Source organism: Temnothorax nylanderi, unplaced genomic scaffold, assembly GCF_030848795.1.
Source record: "Temnothorax nylanderi isolate EJ_2023f unplaced genomic scaffold, tnyl_v1.0 TNYL_tig0067_pilon, whole genome shotgun sequence".
Lineage (NCBI taxonomy): Eukaryota > Metazoa > Arthropoda > Insecta > Hymenoptera > Formicidae > Temnothorax > Temnothorax nylanderi.
The window spans coordinates 711,659-730,132 of NW_027249129.1; the positions used below are offsets into that span (position 1 = coordinate 711,659).

General features: G+C 41.9%; 2 long non-coding RNA genes across 2 annotated transcripts in view; both read right to left on the bottom strand.

Moving 5' to 3' along the window:
• Positions 1-18,474, bottom strand: part of LOC139773725 (uncharacterized) — a 224,215-nt gene that overhangs the window by 90,338 nt on the left and 115,403 nt on the right. The window lies entirely within an intron of this gene.
• LOC139773709 (uncharacterized) lies at positions 5,123-7,996 on the bottom strand. Its single transcript, XR_011718408.1, has 2 exons — positions 5,667-7,996; positions 5,123-5,585 (listed from the first exon to the last, which is right to left on the bottom strand). It is a non-coding gene; the product is annotated as an uncharacterized lncRNA (long non-coding RNA).

An 18,474-nucleotide genomic window follows, 5' to 3' on the forward strand; every position in this document is an offset into this window, starting at 1 on the left:
CGGGACGATCGAAGTCTTTAAATTTTTAATTTTTAATAGAAGCAAAGCATGCAATATATAGATTCCGAGTGGCATTACGAGAATAGAAATGCTGAGATGCAAATTATCTCCCGTATCTAATCTGTTATTAATTATTATCATAAATTAATCAATTTGACTCGTGATATCGCAATAGACGCGACGTATACACTCTTTACGAAACTTTCTCCCATATATCGATCGTTGAAGTCTTTTTTACGAAAATTTCTCGAATAGATTATGACTTTGAAAGTAAGGAACTGCAGCATAGACATTGCAATTTACACCTCGAGGACACGTATCTTCGTGAATATCTGCAAACCGTGCTCTTATTTCTTGAATTAAGGAATTATTAATAAAAATAAAATTTTATCAAAAAATTAGTATCTATATATAGTAAAATTCTTTAATAAAGAAAAATTTTAATGATAGTTTCAAATGTAAACTGTAAACCATAATTTTCTTTGATAAGATTCTCGAAGATATCTCGAAGATATCGAAAAATCTGTCAAATACGTGATTGATCGAGTAAAAACACAAAGTAAAAATGATACAGGATAAAAATAGCTACATACAGAAAAATAATCATTCTACAGCCAAGAAAAGCACTTTAATTATTTTATTTTACTTCTTTTAAGTAAGTTTTCTTTCAACCAAGAATATTTTTTTACTAGTAGTTTTCAAATATCTTGACACAATTCAAGAATATTGTTTTGAGTAAATGTAATTCTTACAATAACTTTACGGTAGATTTGCGGATTAAATAAATGGTAAGCTTGCGTATATCCGCAAATCTACCATAAAGTTATTGTAAGAATTACATTTACTCAAAACAATATTCTTGACTTGTGTCAAGATATTTGTAAACTATTAAGAAAATATTCTTGGTTGAAAGAAAACTTACTTAAAAGAAGTAAAATAAAATAAGTGCTTTTCTTGGCTGTAGAATGATTATTTTTCTGTGTGTACAGACAGAAGTTAGCTCGCTATGGATTCAATTTATTGTAATTAACAGATAAAATATTAGTAAGGATTAATAACAAAGTTAGGCCGAGATTGTTTGCAAAAAGATCTACACAAAAGAGATAGCTCTTGCCCTGATATTGCATGTACCAAACAAGGTTCTGTTTACAACTTTAACATAATCTTGATATTATTAGCAACAAGGCTTCTAGCTTAAGCTACAATAGCTGACATCATTAGCTCGATGTACGTCTTATCGCAACACGTTACCACGATAAATAAAGAACTAAAGACAAATGTGTGTATATATGTTACTAAGAATTAAATAAGTATTTAATATAAAAATGTCAATAATAATTAGTAAAAAATTTTTTATTTATGGTTCTCTCTCGGTTAATGGTAGATATTATTAAAATATGCGATAACATTAAAATGCGAACAAAAATAAATGATTGAAATTAGAGATGAGTCTAGGATTCCAATGTGAGAACCTACTTCGGCTATTTCGACATTTTATCATAACTCGCCTGCATTTCTATCGCGAGTACCATCACTTGTGGAGTCTGGATTTATCGTATATCGACAAATTTAGTTTAGCGCGAAATAAATCTCGCTTCACCTTTCTCGCAATTCTGCCTTCTTCTCGTTTCGCGAAACCTCTTTCTCCTCCCCTCCCCCTATCTCTCTCTCTCCCCTCTTAGTCTCACTTTCAAATCTATCCGATCTAGCAATCGGCGTTCCTTCTCCGGCTCTGTCAGAACATCGCTGGGTCGAGGCTCGATATTCGCGATTCGTGATCGAGCAGCCGCGACGAGGATCATGACTTTCGTGACGCGGAAGTCGAGCTGGCCGAAAAGAAGTGCGGAGCTCGTGCCGGCTCGTTCTTCTGCCTCTTTCGCTTATTCAGCGCCCTTCTTTTCCTCCCTCGATCCCCGAACAATTGTCACAAGTCCCCTTTCTCTGTTTCTCTTCAATTTCATATCAGAAATCCTCCTCATTGAACGCGTGCAACCGATCGATACAAAATCTAACAGATTTCTGAAAGAGGAAAATTTTTTAAAATAAGATGAAAAAGGACTATTAGCACAAAAAATATTTTCTTATTGAGCGTGTCATGTTACCGAGATCTAATCGAATTTAATTATTATTTGGTTATCCTTTCACGTAATTTTAATTCTCGCATTTTCTACAAACTTCATACATACTTTTTCACCGTTCTTCATGAATTCATGATCTTTAATCTTTATATTCACGCATGAAATCTTTATATAATTTCGATAACTTCATACTTCGCGCGACACGCGAAAGTAATTTCTTATCATCTTTCAATCTGCTCTTCAGCTCTTCTTCCCCCGTCCCGTTTGCATTCTCTATGTTATTTTAATTGCATTTTTTTCTCAATTTAGTGCACCATGCTAAAGAGACTGTTCCCGTCAGAAGACGCACAAGTTCCAATTTATTCCATTCTACTCTTTCTCTTCCACTTCTTGTTACGATGCATCGATACATCTGCATGTATGTATGTAGATCTGCACGCGTACAGTGTGTACTGCGGAATCATGAATAGGCTCCGCGTATAGCATTGTAACGCATGCTTGCACGTACACATGGAGGAGGCGGACCCGCTCGTCAACGACGAGTCAGGACGTCGTAGTGGGTCACTAGTGAAAGTGCTTAGGCAGTGAGATGATTGCAGTTGCACCGCGCGCCGCGGGGCGGTTTAGCGGGGTTGACTTCGCTTCCTGGTACGGCCGCCGAGATGCGGCATTGCACGGCGCGGCACAATTTTCCCCGCCGAATGTAATGACAGCTTCTAAACGCCCGGAATATTACCGTCAGATAGTCGTTTTTTAGATACCGCCGAGCGCCGGTCACGACGAACGTATTCATTACGGCCATTTCTCTCGCCGTAATAGGCCACCCGGAGAATAATCGCACGAGCAGGAAGTTGTTTTCGCGCTGCTAAACCCTCTTCATTGGTTAACGCTCCCCCGGGTTTGTTTCTTCTTTTCAGAGGGAGAAAAATATATATACGATCTGTAATTTGGAATTATGGTCTCTGCCAGAGATGACCTCGCCGATGTTTCTTGTGAAAAGGCGAAGGTAATATCGGTACGCTCGATGACTTTTGTAGCCCGATACCGTAAATATCTTTGCGAGTTACGCATGATGTGTGTGAATAATATATATTATAATTCCGTTAAATATTTGTTGTTTAAACCCTTCTCTTTTCAATAAACATATGAAGTGAGCGAAGATAATTATAGCTATACATTTGACTAATATTAGGATAGTTCGTCCGTGACAATACTATCAAAAGATTAATGGTAGACAAATAACATATAGTATTTGGCTGGGATTGTCCGCGTTATGCATGTGTATGTAAGAATTTCATATGTACAGATATTTAGATACTAATATGTGCTATTAGATCTTCAAAGGTGTCATATGCGTCCACCGCTATCAGCAATTGTGTACTTTACGTATCAATTGCTTCAAAACCAGACGATCAAAGGTGTAACCCTTGTATTTTTGTGAGAATATTCTTGAAAGTTTCTTTTATCTTCTTGTCTTTCATTAAAACCATAAGAGTAGTTTGATCTCTATAATTAGAAACGTGATATCGCAAGCTGTTTTCGTCCTATGATACATGTGAAAAGTACTAATTTTGACCTCCATTATTTCAACTTCGGTACGGTCAATCTTTTTCTAATTACACATGTGTGTAGAGCGTGTGTACATTAATGTACTGTCCAAACTTTTTACAAGATTTCTAAGAAAATCGTTTACGGACGTACTATCTTTAAAAAATACTCTTATCGTTAGAAAGAGAGAAAAAAGAGAGTTTACGAAACGTAACGGCTATAAAATATATTTGGCGTAGAAAAATATTTTACACGGTAACATGTTACGCGCATGCAATAAAATTACTATGACTAGCACTATAATTCACTACAAAATCGACCTGTATAGACTGTAATTATTCCCTGTAACTGGAACGATAGGTATAGCCGTTACTTTGATGCCTGTTAAGTTCGCACCCTCACTCATTAAAATTACATATAAAATCAAAAACTCAATATGCTAGAATTATATGCTTTTTATGTGTCTTTCTTAAAAGCATTAAACAAAATTAGCCTATCTGTAATAGTTTAAAAGATATACGCCAAAAAAGACCTATATGTACACCATTGATACAAGAGCAAAGTACTAGTTAAAATACAGATAGCGAATTGGTTTTTGTCGTAAAATATTTCTCGATTTATGTGCTTTTGACATGTTACTTTGAATAAAAGTCATTAAATGTCGAACATTCAAAACTATATCACCATTTACTTTCTATCGACTCGATTGATTAATTTTATGCGAGCATGCATGTGAATTATATTCCAGAATATCTACTATCTCTATTTTTGCGCTCCAAAACATAGAAACTTTAACATCCGTAACTTTTGCTAATTCTTAAAAATCAAACCGATCTTCTCAAAATACCCTTTATTCAAAATCTTTTTGAATACTTTAGAAAGAATCTGTGAGATCAGTTTGCACCTGGAGTATTCAAATGCCGAAATCTTTCATTATAAGTCGACACACAATGATACTTGAATCGATATCTCTGTGGTATAAACACCAAGCGCTACAAAATCAGTCAAAGACCGACATACTCGCGCTGCGCGAAATCCGATCGTAACGAGGAAGAACGTTACGAGTGAATGTGAAGATTTCACCGACGCGCGACGCGGCGTTTCCTCGTTCCGGGGGCCCGGCTTCATAATTCATCCTCGTCTAAGGCTTCCTAATCCTTCGCTCCTACAGGGAACTAGCTCGAAAATAGTTTCACGTTGCGCGAACGCGAAGACTCTCGGCGCGCCACACGAAGATCGCCTCTTATCGCTCCGAGGACTCCCCTCAATTTGTGCGAAGGGGGTGAAAATGGAGAGGGTCGTTAAATTTTCCACGAGAGTCCCGGTGCACGAAAAACTCCGAAAGTTGAAACGTCCCCTCTCAATGTCACATCGTCCTTTCGGATTCTCTCGGCCTTTCTTCCGTTTTCAAATTAGAGGAACAAAAAATGTATCAGAATGTATAAGAACGAGTAAACAAAAATGCTAAGCAAAAGAGAAAGAAATTAAACAATTAATTGTTTTTTCATATTTCTATTTATCAACATTGAGTTTTTGTACCTTTTTGTTACACAAAGATTGATATGAAAAAGTTTTTACAGTGAACGATTTTTTCGTGTCACAGGTACTGTAAATTCAATCGCGCGCGCCGATTTTGTTATGATACGCAGCAATATCGATAATGGATTTTCAGAACGTAGTTACCTAAGAATCGAGCAAGCTGAGTCGAGTAAACATTGTACGGGGATGGAAATTGTGAGTAATAGGGATGAAATTTATTTTCATCTTGTTGTTTACGTTAATTATTATCGTCGGCTCGCTATAGATACACGATCTGTGTCTCGCTGCGCGTACACTTGGCGCGAGACACTGCACTGCCATGTCTCTTGATATTTCCTGTTTATGTGGTATCAATACAATAACGTTATTTATTTCGCAGCGTGCTCGTGTTTTCCGGAGAAAAGACATAATTCGTCCTCTCTGCAAAAACAAATTTTTTAACAATTAAAACTACGGCCGAAATTAAAGTAAAAAGAGTTACACAAATGTTTCGTATCTCACCGTATATTTAACAACGTTTTTTAAGTTGAATGACATTAATACGTTAAGAGAGCAGAGCGAATTCTTTGTTTTCTGGAAGAATGAAATGTCGTTTTTGACAGAACTGTAATTACAATGGCAAGGGAAAAACACATACGGGGAAACGCAAAGATTAGGTCGCGTCGAGGCAGAGAACGAAAAATAAACGGGAGAAGGAAGGACACTTTGTTTCACCATGTCAGTGGGTTAATAGCGGCGATAAATGAGAACGAAGTCAATGGGTCCGCCCTAGGGAGAAATGTCGTCTGTGTATAACCGCTTAAATACGTCTTTCCATTTTCATTCGCGTGCTACCTTCGTGCGCTGGATGCGCCGATGCGCTCAACATATTTCGCGTTTAATCCACCGATGTTTCGATATTACGCCTCAATATACGCGTGATGTTTTTCTCTCTTTTACATCACCATCTCCCGTCCGGTCTTTTTCATATTTATTGTATAAACATCAGCAAATGCGAATAACGAGGCGCATCGTAACGCGTAAACGTGAAGAACGGAATATATCGTTAATGTTCCTCTGTCTGCGCGAATGTCCTGTAGAACGCGTTACACGGATTACGTCACACAATGAGAGGAGTATAGGAACTTTCAGGAGAGCATTATACGGCCTTTATACACGCACGTAGGATATCACGCACAAGACACCTCATTTCAGTAATTGATTCGACGAATTTGGACTTTGGAGTCGATCTCTCCTAACAAAAGTAAAACCTTTTAGCAATCTAAATTCATGTGGCACTTGAACAAATGAATCAATATTCCAAAAAAAAAAAAAAACAATGTATGCGTTCGAGCAAGAGAAGTTAAAACTAGAGCCAAACTGAAGTATTTACAGTTACATAGTATCGTTTAATTTTCGGACCTCCTTCGAGATCCGAACAGGTTTAATGCCACTTCCGAAACTGAAAAATAAATAAAAACGGTCGTCATCGGGACGAGCGGGGAGGGCGGAAAATGCCGGGGGCGCTTCACGGTGATACGCTTTTACAAGCGCGCAGGCATACATGCATTTTTACAAGGCATAAAATGATATGACACGTACGGAGTACGAGCGCACCTTTGGTGTGTCGGTAATCGTACATCACCCCTCCGCTTTTCCTCCAACGACCTCCGCCGCCACCGCCGCCGCCGCCGCTCGTAATGTCTGATCAATGTTGCACGAGCAACTAGTCTGCTACGTGTTCGTCGTATTCTTTTGCCCGAGGATTAAGGCGTCCGAACGCGTGCAGGAATTTCCTTGGGACACCATCGACGAATAATATCGAGAAAGCTTTCGTTTTGTCGATCACAGATTCCAAGATTTGTAATGCGACAAGATAAGGCCACTCAATCCAAGACGTCTATTTTTGTCTCGTCGTACAATTATATCCCTTAAATTATCAGTTTCTCATTATTCTGTATAGAATATTTTTGGGAAATTATTAGGATCTCTTTCGCCGAGGACAAAAGCTCCAGATTGATCAAAAATTCCGCGGTTGAGATACTTATAATACATCTCTTACAGCTCCGAGAAACGATCACGTTATTATCGCGCAATGACTTACATTATTCTATTCTGAGTGTCTGTAAAATATTCAATTAACGGAGAGAACGGGTTTTAATTACGAGGTAAAATATCGTGCGCGAGATTCATTTTTCATCAGATTATTGAATTTTACGTATTATATGCAGATACACAGGCTCGAGGTGTCGGCTCGTTGCACATAATTTATAGCCGTCGGACTTTTAGATGCACCTCGCGTGCACATTGCACACAAACGGCCAATGGAAGTTGACGAGAAGCGAGACTCGGGCGTTCATGCGGAGAGCCTCGAAAGCGCAAGGCTCGAGATGTGCAAGGCTCGAGATGTGCATTCTTGCCAATGCAGCGGAACGTGAGATCTACCGCGGCAGGTTAACCAATCTTGAGAGAGCGAGATAACGCGTTAATGATTCGAGTGAATCACCGTTGGCAGAGCGTCAAAAGTTTACATAATGAAGAATAAAAATAAACGTGAGATGCGACGTGTGTTGTGCGTGCATGCGTGCGTGAATATCTGGACGCGGAAGCGCACGTGTGGAATTAGCGCATCGATCTCAAAGAACCCTTATTATAGACGTGTGCATTCTCGAAATAAGTCTCGCGGAGAAAGAGACACAGGAAGGGGAAAAAATAGAAATGAACCTCTCGCGGTCGAGCTTCGTATTTTGACGTTAAGAGGAAATCGTTCGGGGAATAAGAAACCCGCCGCTGCAGCCGACGGTGCATCGTAAAGCGAAACTGAGGGACAGTCGAGAAAGAGTGACAACCAGAGAGAGAAAAGAGGAGAGGGGGGAGAGAGAGAGAGAGAGAGAGAGAGAGAGAGAGAGAGAGAGAGAGAGAGAGAGAGAGAGAGAGAGAGAGAGAGAGAGAGAGAGAGAGAGACGAGAGAAAAAAGGAGAAAGAAGAGAGTGCACACCGGGGCGCTCCTCGGCAACTCTCCCCCCCATCTCTCGCTGGATGTTTGTTCATTTTTTTCCACTCCGCGCCTGTGCCCTCCGCCCTGCCGCCCTGCCTCCCTCTCGACCGCGAAGCGCCCCCTCCCTCCACCTCCCCCTGCTCCCGCCAACCCTCCCGCCCTTCCGCTCCTTCCTTGAGCCGGAGTAAGGACGGGCATTGACCTCCACGCGGTGTATGGAGCGCTGCACCGAAATACATCGTTGTTGCTCGCACATGCGTCTCTCTTCCTCTCCCTCTCTCTCTTTTCTCTCTCTCTCTCTCTCTCTCTCTCTCTCTCTCTCTCTCTCTTGCTCTCTTTTTCTCTCTAGTTGCCTCTCCCTCCGCCCTACGTATGTCCTCCTCTCGCCGCGTGGAAAAACCACACGAAGGGCGTGAACGCACCGAAAAGGAGTCTCATAATAGCGCGGCCAATGTGTCCTTCCCTCTCGGCTGCCGAAAAGATTGGAGTATTCGTGCCACGTCGATGACTCTCTTTTTCTCCCTTTAAGGTCACCCGATGAAGTCATGCGCACGTCACGTCCCCGTTCCTCTCGTCGACCGTGATTTATCGAGCCTCTGTAAATGTCCGGCCTGTCCGCAAAAGCGCTACGACTCTCTATCTTAATATCTCATGTGATTGCTCTTCGTTCGTGTTTTTTCTTTCGAAGTCCGAATATACTACCTTAATTTCAACGCAGAAGGGAAGTGCAAGAAAATTCGGAGTAGACCTGTTATCGCGCACCTTCCCGTCGCGGAGCACCGAAATCTCTGATGAAGACGACGACGAGGAGATACGCACACACCGCACCGGTATGATTGATTCGTGCGGACCAGGAAGCGAAAATTACGCCCGAATCATTTATGCGCGTATCACGAACCCGTTGGATGATGATTTACGGTAATTACAAGAACAGTGCCGCCGATGTTCCATCGATACAAAGTCCTTAATCGGACACGGTTACTGAACTCGAGATACATATTGAAGGCTCTGTTCGGCGAGTATGATCATCAAACGTTGTGCTATAAGACCAGTTGGCAGGCAATATCTTGCCAATCACAATGAACGTACGAATCGTATTTAATTTAAATTCCATTGAACACTATGGCATTCGGTTTAAGAACTTTATTATCCGCTTAATTCAGTGTGACGAACATAAATAGAAATTAAACAAAAAATTAAGTCATCCAAAATATAATTCCCAAGAAACTCAAGCAATACTCGTGTACGTGGCGGTAATAATGTAATTAAAGTATTAATGTGTGTGTGATTTTTATTATTTAAATTTTAAATTACTTTTATGCCAAAATGACTCGTACTAATATATGTAGAGTATAAATGTGGATATCCAATATCACGAACTTAAATATTATAACAAAATAAAATATCAATTAAATATCACATAATCATATCTAATTATCACAGAGTCACAATCAGCAGCATCGACAAATGTCTATTTTCGCAAAATTCTATTCTCATTCCGATCTTATACGAGAACCTCGTTACTTCGCCGCGAAATGACACTCGAATCGGCGACCTACGCCAACAAAGTCGCGCGCGAGGTGCAACAACACGACGACGACGACGACGACGACGATGGCGATGAGGACAATGACAAATTCGTTAGGACAAGAGAGCGGGAGAGACCGGAAGAGAAGAACACTCGTTAAGCCGCACGTATCGGTCGCACGTATCGCGAAATAAAAAATTCAAACGTCCCGTCGCTGTCCAGAGAGGCCCGTCGAAATTGCGTTGCGAGACCGGCAGCGTGAGGACCACAAGGGGAGAGACGAGAGGAGAGGAGAGAAGGGAGAGCGCGACACAATCGCTGCATTATGGGCGCCGCGGCTGCCAAAAGGCTGGCCGGGTTCAACGACCTCCCGATGCACTCCGAAACTCCTTTCCTTCCGCTCCTCCGCCCTCCCTCCCTTCGCGCGGCCGCCGATCGATAAAGCCTGACCGTGAAAACGCGACGAATGTGCACGCGGCGACGTCCAGTCGATTTTCAGGACCCCCCTCTCCGGTTCCCAGTCTCCCTGTGTCCCTCTTTCTCCCTCTATCTCTCCCCGTTCTCCGTTCCGTCCTGCGTTGCTTGAGCTACACCAGTGGTGATCCTCGTCCTGCGCATAGGGTCCACCGCGCCAAGTTCCTCTCTGTCCTATCACAACCCTCTCTCTCTCTCTCTCTCCCTCTCTCTGCCTCCTCTCACGTTGCATAGCGCGCACGTGCACCCCTCTCCGGATGCAAGAGAGAGAGAGAGAGAGAGAGATTCGTGCATCCCCGCCACGCCTCGTGAATCTTCGAGGGCTTCTTCCTTCCCTCCCCCTCTTTCCCCTGAAGACGTAGTACAACGTCGCGTCATCGCTCGACGTCGGTCGCGGGGCACGCCGAAATCTCGTCGCGTCGCAGACGGACAGGCACCTCTCGTCGTTTGGACGAAGCAACTTGCTGGCGCACGAAGATTATAAGGTCACGATGGTGGTTCCCGGGAAAAGAGAAAAGAGGGTATGGACCGGTTCAAATGTAAGGCGAAAATGTGGTAGATCGGTAGCGAGCGAGCGAGAGAGAGAGAGAGGGAGAGAGAGAAAGAGAGAGAGAAGGGGGGGAGAGGAGGGCAGGTCGAGGACCTGAATGATTATGAGATGGGCGGGTAGCACGTTCTGATAGCGTCCTGATGAGCCAACACACGCTGCGCCGATTGACGTTGATAGGTACGTCAATAGCATCAGTGTGAATAAGCAATTACAAAATATTATTAAGTAGTTTCTCCTATAACCAGATGAAAATATCGTGTGTGTTTTAGGTAATAACTAGGATTGAAGTTTCTTCAACAACCTTTCATTTTAGCGAAACAAAAAGACATTTGAGTCAGTAAACGATACGTAATAAGTAGTCACTTTAATTTACTGTTATTATATCTATATTATTACCAATGAGGCGATAAAACGATGTGAGATATTCGAAAAGAAAAAAAACAAGTCCGACAGGTTTATATATCTAATAATCCCTCTACTCCTGTTTTTCTGTAAAGATACGTCTCACATACATCAACATGATAAAATATGATAAATGCGTGAATGAAAGGTGACTTCTAGAGCCCTGTGTAAAATCGGTATGATCCTGGCATGACTCGCGTGAAATTAATATTGAGTAATGCTACGTGAGCACGCTCGCAGAAACAATTTCAAAATTACTAACAAATTGTTTAATCGCTCGGAAGCGAGGAGGGGGGGGGAAATTTACATTAATGCAAATTACACCGTGCTAAAGGATAATTAAATCGCGCGATTTGAGCGAAACGCGTCAGTCAGATCACGCGCACGACGAGTTTGCAAAGAACGTTTGATTATTTTCGGAGTAACGCGAGGATGTTATGTAAAGCAAATGTTTTCAGATGCTGTGCTTCGAGTGCGATGCCTCCGACGGCGCTTTATTGATCTTGATAATGCGTATACGATGAGTCAAAGTACACGCACGTGCGTTTCGTCTGCCGATTGAGTGAACGGGTAAAAATACTTCGCAGAAAAGTACAAGACAGTTTTGTACGCGACAGGTGGTATATTGCACGTGGAAGTATGAATGAACTGTGTAAGATTAACTTTTTGACAACCGCGCATAAAAACACTCGCCGAACGTATGGAAAATTAAGCGCTTATTATTGCGATTACATGATCAGATAAAAATCGTAATAATGGATCAGATTGATTAAAGAATTCGTTTATTTTCCTCCGATTTCCTGTACGATTAAAATAATGGATCAACAGACCAAAAATTATTTAGTAATCTAAGATAAGTTATTTTCCTTATTTTTCATGTCAATAGCATGTGTCGAGAGAAATACATATCTTCAAACTTTATAATCTCTGTGTATGTAAATTATTTACAATTTACGTGATTAGTGCGACAATGGAATAATTATAATATCGTGACATTTTCCACTGATAACTAGTCATCATTTTTCATCAATTTTATAAAGACTTGGTTCAATATTTCATATCTAATCACCGCTAATTTTATCGTAAAATATGATATATCAAATTTCTCATAATTATAATTAGATTTCATATGTTTCCTAAAAAAAAAAACAACTTTTCTTAAATCCATTTTTCTTATTCCTATTATTTAATTCTTAATGCGCTTCTACCGCAAATAAGCAAGACGGAATATTTTCTTCCCTCTGGAGACAAAATCAGATTACCATACTCTCCTCCCCTCTTCGCTTTTATCCTCGCGTTCTCTCTCCCTCTCTCTCGTTAGATCCGTACAATACGAATAAACACCAAACGATCGCTCGGTTGTGCAGATTGCTCTTGATGCACGGTGCTTGCCGCTTTAAGCCTCTCCGGGAACAACACGCGACAAGGGGAAAGGGAGATGGAAAAAAAGAGTAACTTTCCACGGAGGTAGAGAGGCTCACTCGAGCTTATGCCTCCATTTTCTCCAACACCCGCTGACAAACGGAAGTATAAGAGCCACCGCCGTTGCTGGAGTGTCGCCTACTGTTTATAGGCTCCTCGATTTTATTCACGCTCGTTCGCGATCCGTCGAGATACGCGTCTCTCGCATATACGGTGACCTCTTACCGTTACACCTGAAACACCCATTAGTCGGTCCAGGGTGCACCCGGAGAACCATCTTGCATGCCGGCTTCGGCCGGATCGAAGAGGCACGGGCGGGACGAGAAGTCACGTGCATCTCACAGTATACAGACACGTGGTAACATATACGGTGCGATAGTACCCCGACCCGGCGATGCACCGCACTCTGCATCTTATCCAGAATTCGTTAGGAGTATTGCCTAGTCCGCCTGTCTGGTTCTCTCTCGCTAGTCTACGTGGTATATAGTCTAGGATAGGTTTACTATCCTAGCGTGGAGTAGACGAGAGAGGAGAGCTCGGAGGGAGGAAAGAGAGCGAGAGAGGACGAAGGAGAGAGGAAAGCAGAACGAGAGAGGACGAAGGAGAGGAAAGCGGAGCGAGAGAGAAAAAGAGGGAGAGGGAGAGAGAAAGATCCAGCTCCATCTGTCGGAGGTGCATACTCCGTACGAGTGTTCGTGCGTTATGTGTGTATGTGTGTGTGTGTGTGTGTATGCTCGCAGCGTAGACAGGTCGTTGACCTTACGGCGCGCAGCACTCTGCGCTACACGTATTCCAAACTACACAAAACACACGAAGCTGACGCTTTACAGGCCGTTTCGAATTTAATCTGACGAGTCCCCCGTGCGCGAGGGTGGAGGGTAGAGCGGGATTGCATGCGCAATCGGCGACCGGTGAAGAAACTAGCGGCGAGCTACTTGCTTCGCGAGAGAAAGAGAAAGAGAGAGAGAGAGAGGGAGAGAGAGAGCAGAGGGTGAGGGAAGAGGAAAAAAAGGGATTTAAGATGTAGTGGCGCGAGGGACCGACGACGGGGGGCGTGAATGGGTGAGACGGAGAGAGCGGGACGATCGATCGGTTACAAAGCGAGCGTAAGATAGCGGGATTGGCTCTCAAGAGGAAGGAACGATCCTCCTTGGCTGCTTCCGGCACGACCTCGTAGTACTGATCGCTTCTTTTGTCTATGCGGGGGTTACGTAATTCTTTCCCCCAGCCCGTATCTCGATCCGGCATTGCACGTTCGTTCTGTCTTCACAAGAACCCGAAACGGCCGAATTTCGTGTATGATGATTTTTTTCTGCCGTAAACTCGGCTATATTATCCAACATATTTCGTACAAGTTATAATAAATTCAAATTATGCTTCTATATTTTTTCGAATCAATTCAATCGTGCACTTTGAGGTGCAATTTTTTCTTGTTAATAATACAAAATCACGTTTACTTAACTTTTTCTTCTCTTCACGTTGACTTTATTCAACTTGGAATTTTAATTAAAGACTTAAAAGAGAAGCTGTTTAATGTTGGATGTTACAAAATCATCGTTAAGTTTATCGAAAACATTAAAGTTAAGTTCGGCCTCTTAGGACTTCCTGTATGAGACTCTAACGCGGAAGGAACGAGCGACCGAGGCTAATTAATCACGACTGCAAAACATTTGACGCAACGCAATCTAAATCGAAATTCCGTCGATGCCATTAGGTGCGAAATGCAGTCACGGGGATTGTGATCATGACTTCTTACGCGACACCGGCAAACGCAAGTACGTACGCGGAAACTGTCGTACTATATGATTGTGAGCACTTTCTTCCTACAGTTTCGCGACGGGTCATCAACAGCGCGACACAGCGCAGGACATTGACGTTTACTTTCTATAATTAAGCCGCAAACCGCATACGCGCGTGTACATGAACGGCATTGTTTCTAATCTTACATCTGATTAAGCATCTGCCACAAGTCTGTCTCGAAGCGTTCTCGCGAATGTTCCGGCGATGTGAATTGCTGCATCGTGACGCGCTCGTATTGAGATTTAATTTAATTTTAAGAGTTTTCCTTTGTTACATGCTCTACCGATCAAAACATTTTATACGTATAATCTCATTTTATATATATAATCCATATAATCTCGCTTATATGGATTGTCATTCACATAAATCATAAATGTTTTACATATACAAAATGTGGCATTCTTTTATTTTGAACGAGAAGCGAGCTGCGCGGAGTTTGGCACAAATATTTTCCAATCTCCGCTATAAAAGCAAAATAAATTTTGAAACATCATTGCAAATGGCTAGGTGAAGGGGAAATAAATCTCTCTTATGATAACTTACATCTGGGCGGGTGAAAATATAGAGCCGTGCCGCCGCGCGCTTCTCGGCCTCGTTAGCCCACTGAAACGGGAAATTTCGACGAAGCCGCGGTTTTATCGCGCCCGGGTTAATAATAGACCGTTGTCGCCGATACAGTCGTAAGTTTCACGCAAGAAGGAACGGCGTCGAGGGGTGCCGGGGCAGCTGTTCCACCGTTGACATCGGTGGGACGTGATAGCGTGTTGCGTGTATATAAAACGCACGGGCAAACACGTGGAAACAGATGCACGGATAATCGTACGTGCTCGTGGAAATTTATCGTATCTCAGACGAGCAAGAAATGCGAACGCAATGATCTTATATGCTTCGTTCGTTTTGACGGCGAAATAATAAAGTGTCTATCAACCACTTGTTTTGTATCAAGCAAACTGAATTAATTCACTCGAATTAACATGTAGAAATTTATCTAACATCAAAATATATTGATATGATATTCTAATGAGATAAATCTGTTGCGTAACTAACACCATTCATGTAAAAATAAAATTCTCGGTAGAAATTCGGTAACAATGTTATTTACATATCATATATTTGATATCTTTATATAATATAACGTAAACTAATGTATTACATTACCCCGACTCGGTATTAAATAATGTTATTGCAATCTCATTTACAGTGGAATTTTACGAAATACCTATTTCATTATGTTTCTGTTTTGTATTCCACTTCACTGCAAAATTTGTGACCTATTTTACAATCATATGCGATAAAACCCCCCCCAGCAACCTATTTTTAAAAAGTCTCACAGCTCATCGGCGCCGTGCGCGAAAGTTGTTATCGATCGTAGAATTTTTTAAATTCGCCAGCGAAGCGCGAGACGGGAAAATACGTGTCAAAGGCCGGCCCTGACCGATCGGCACCGAGCATACAGTGGCGTGCGGATAGCCGTTGGCGTGCATAACGCAGAAATTGACGGTTAAGAAAGCTAGGCTAAATCATATCCTGTCATAATTGCTCGCAGTTTAACCTAATTCCTGCTCGCGGCCCACGCGGCCCACCCACCAAGCACTTTTGTTTCCCAGTCAGATTCAAGGATATCGCGATCGATCCGGATATGAGAAATCGATCTATCAGTATCGTACACACCATTGCGTGAGAACATTTATCGCGGATTACGTTTAACAAAGAAAATGATTGCGTTCACGAAAATTATCATATTTTATAAAGAAAAAAAAGAGATAAGAAACGCTAATCGCGAAAATTATTCCAAATCGATGTATAAAAATCTCCTTAAACCTCAATTCGAAGAAAATAAATGTATTCCCGATGTCGTGAGAATCTAAGATTCAGCCTCTACGAGCGAACGACGTTTGAAAAGGGCAAGTATGCTTCTAGTCCATCAAATCCTCCCCTGTTCTGGTTGCGTTCTCTCTTCGAATGCAGACAATCGAACGACAGGACAAAGGCGTTGATTAAAAAAAAGGGGGGTTTTAATCCTTGGATGCAGTTGGCCGTAGGGTAGGTAGGTTGTTAGGTTGCCAAGCGACAAACCGTGCGTTGACCTACCCCATCGTTCATCATGAGTACGTACAACGTATACATCAGCGCGTCATGCACGTTGTCATGGATACTGCATATTCCTGCAGCTGAGGAACGATTGTCTTCGAGATGCTAGACGTGCTGTTACGGGAATCTTTTAATATTAGCCCATAATCATCTTTCACTGTTAAATTCGTAGTGTCAAGTTATACTCAATTTGAGCCAGTTTTTAACCATTCCTATAGGTCGCCACTGCTCCTATACTCAATATGTCGTTAATTTAACTAAACCAATGAAATAATACTGTTTTGTGTTAAAATAATAAATTTCGACACACATAATAGTTAAAAATAACAAAATATTATTTAACTCAAGTTATTGGTTTAATCGATTACTTATCGATTTTTAATGCATTGTTTATTACAAAATTAATTTTTTCATCAAAATTTCGCGTTCGATTGATATTTTAAAATATGCTAAAGATATGAAATGACGAGCAATTAATTTTCTCCGATTTTTGAGAAAATTTATCTAGTTTTTCAAACGTGATATTAATATAGTTTCTATTCGAAATGGTCTGTCAATTTATTCAATGGCCGATGTAAGGAAATAAGCTTCATCTCGCTTCGGAGGGATAACTCCCAAGTTACATCGCGAATTTCTATTACGAGCTTCTTAGACAATTGGCAGTCAATACCCTTACTGCTGCAGAGCCCTTCGTCGTCGTCCAGCTTCGCAGCCATTAACGTGCAGCATCGTCGCTCGAGCGAGAAGGAGCGGCATGCGTGCGCCCGCCGCCGCCGCGCGCCGTGAGGCTCGCGAAATTCCGTTGCGCTTGATGCAATTACGCGGCGGGGACAGGGGTGGCAGTTAAGGGAGATGCCGCTTTCGCAACGGGCCGGTTGCCGATCGCGTAACAGGCCAATCCGCCCGTTGAAAATCGTTCCTGGGCACCGAGTTTCGAAGTCTTGCCGATGCACCCGCGTCCCTCCGCTCCGGTCGTGTTCTCCCTCGCCCGTTCCCGCCCCGCCGATGCGGTACCTCTCCCTCCCCCCTTTTCCCCCCTGCCCACCACCGTCAGCCAGACACGTGGATATAGCCACGGTCGTATATCGCATAATGCAGCAGACTACCGGTCCGCCGGTCGTAAACCGGGTGCAACGGCATTCTGAGTACCGACGCTCCCACCGCCACCGCCGCCGACGCTCTCCGCGCGCTCTCGGCTAGCTCGCAACCGACGTCAATGATGGTTATCGGCACTGGATTATCCGTCGCGGCAGCCTAGCTCCCGTGGCACGGTAATTCTTAAAATCTATGAAAATAATTGAACAGAACGTCCGATTGATTGAATCGCAGACAAAGCGATTTTGGTCGCGACACAGCGAAATCAGAGAGATCGATAGAGCAGAATTTTTTCACTGAATTGTGAGTTTGGATGACACTTTGTGAACACTTATTTGGACACTTCAAATGAGAAACGAATTGGTATAAAAGAAGAGATGAAGAATGACTCTTACATCATGTTATGTCAACTCCTTCAAAGTGGGTTAATCGTGTAATTTTATGAATGTCCGATGTACATACATATATGTAACATTTTTCTTGTATTCACCTTTAATAAAACGATATCGGTTGCTCTAGTTATAAAACCCTCATATAATAGAAGTCGTTTTCTTATACAATTATTAAAGAATATCAGTTTGTCTTTTGTTCAATAATTGAAACGTTTTCCAATGCTTTCGCGAAAAATGAGGATATTTCTACATTTATACATAAAGATATGTGAAAACATGTGAAAAATGTCATTAAATATGCATATTATATACAGTATTGTATGTAACACTTCTATTATAATGTAGAATAACGGCAAAATGTACTGCTGATTAATTCATACAGTTTAATGAGAGTTTGTTTCTAGTCTAACGAGTCTTTGACTTGCGCAACACGATTTCCGATTTACAAATTTTTGAAAGAAGTGAACACTATAACATCTATTATCTAAAACACTCTACGTAAATATATATTCGGAATTACAAATGCACTTTGTCATATATTTGTTATTTTAATTTACACTGATGCGTGTTTCATGACG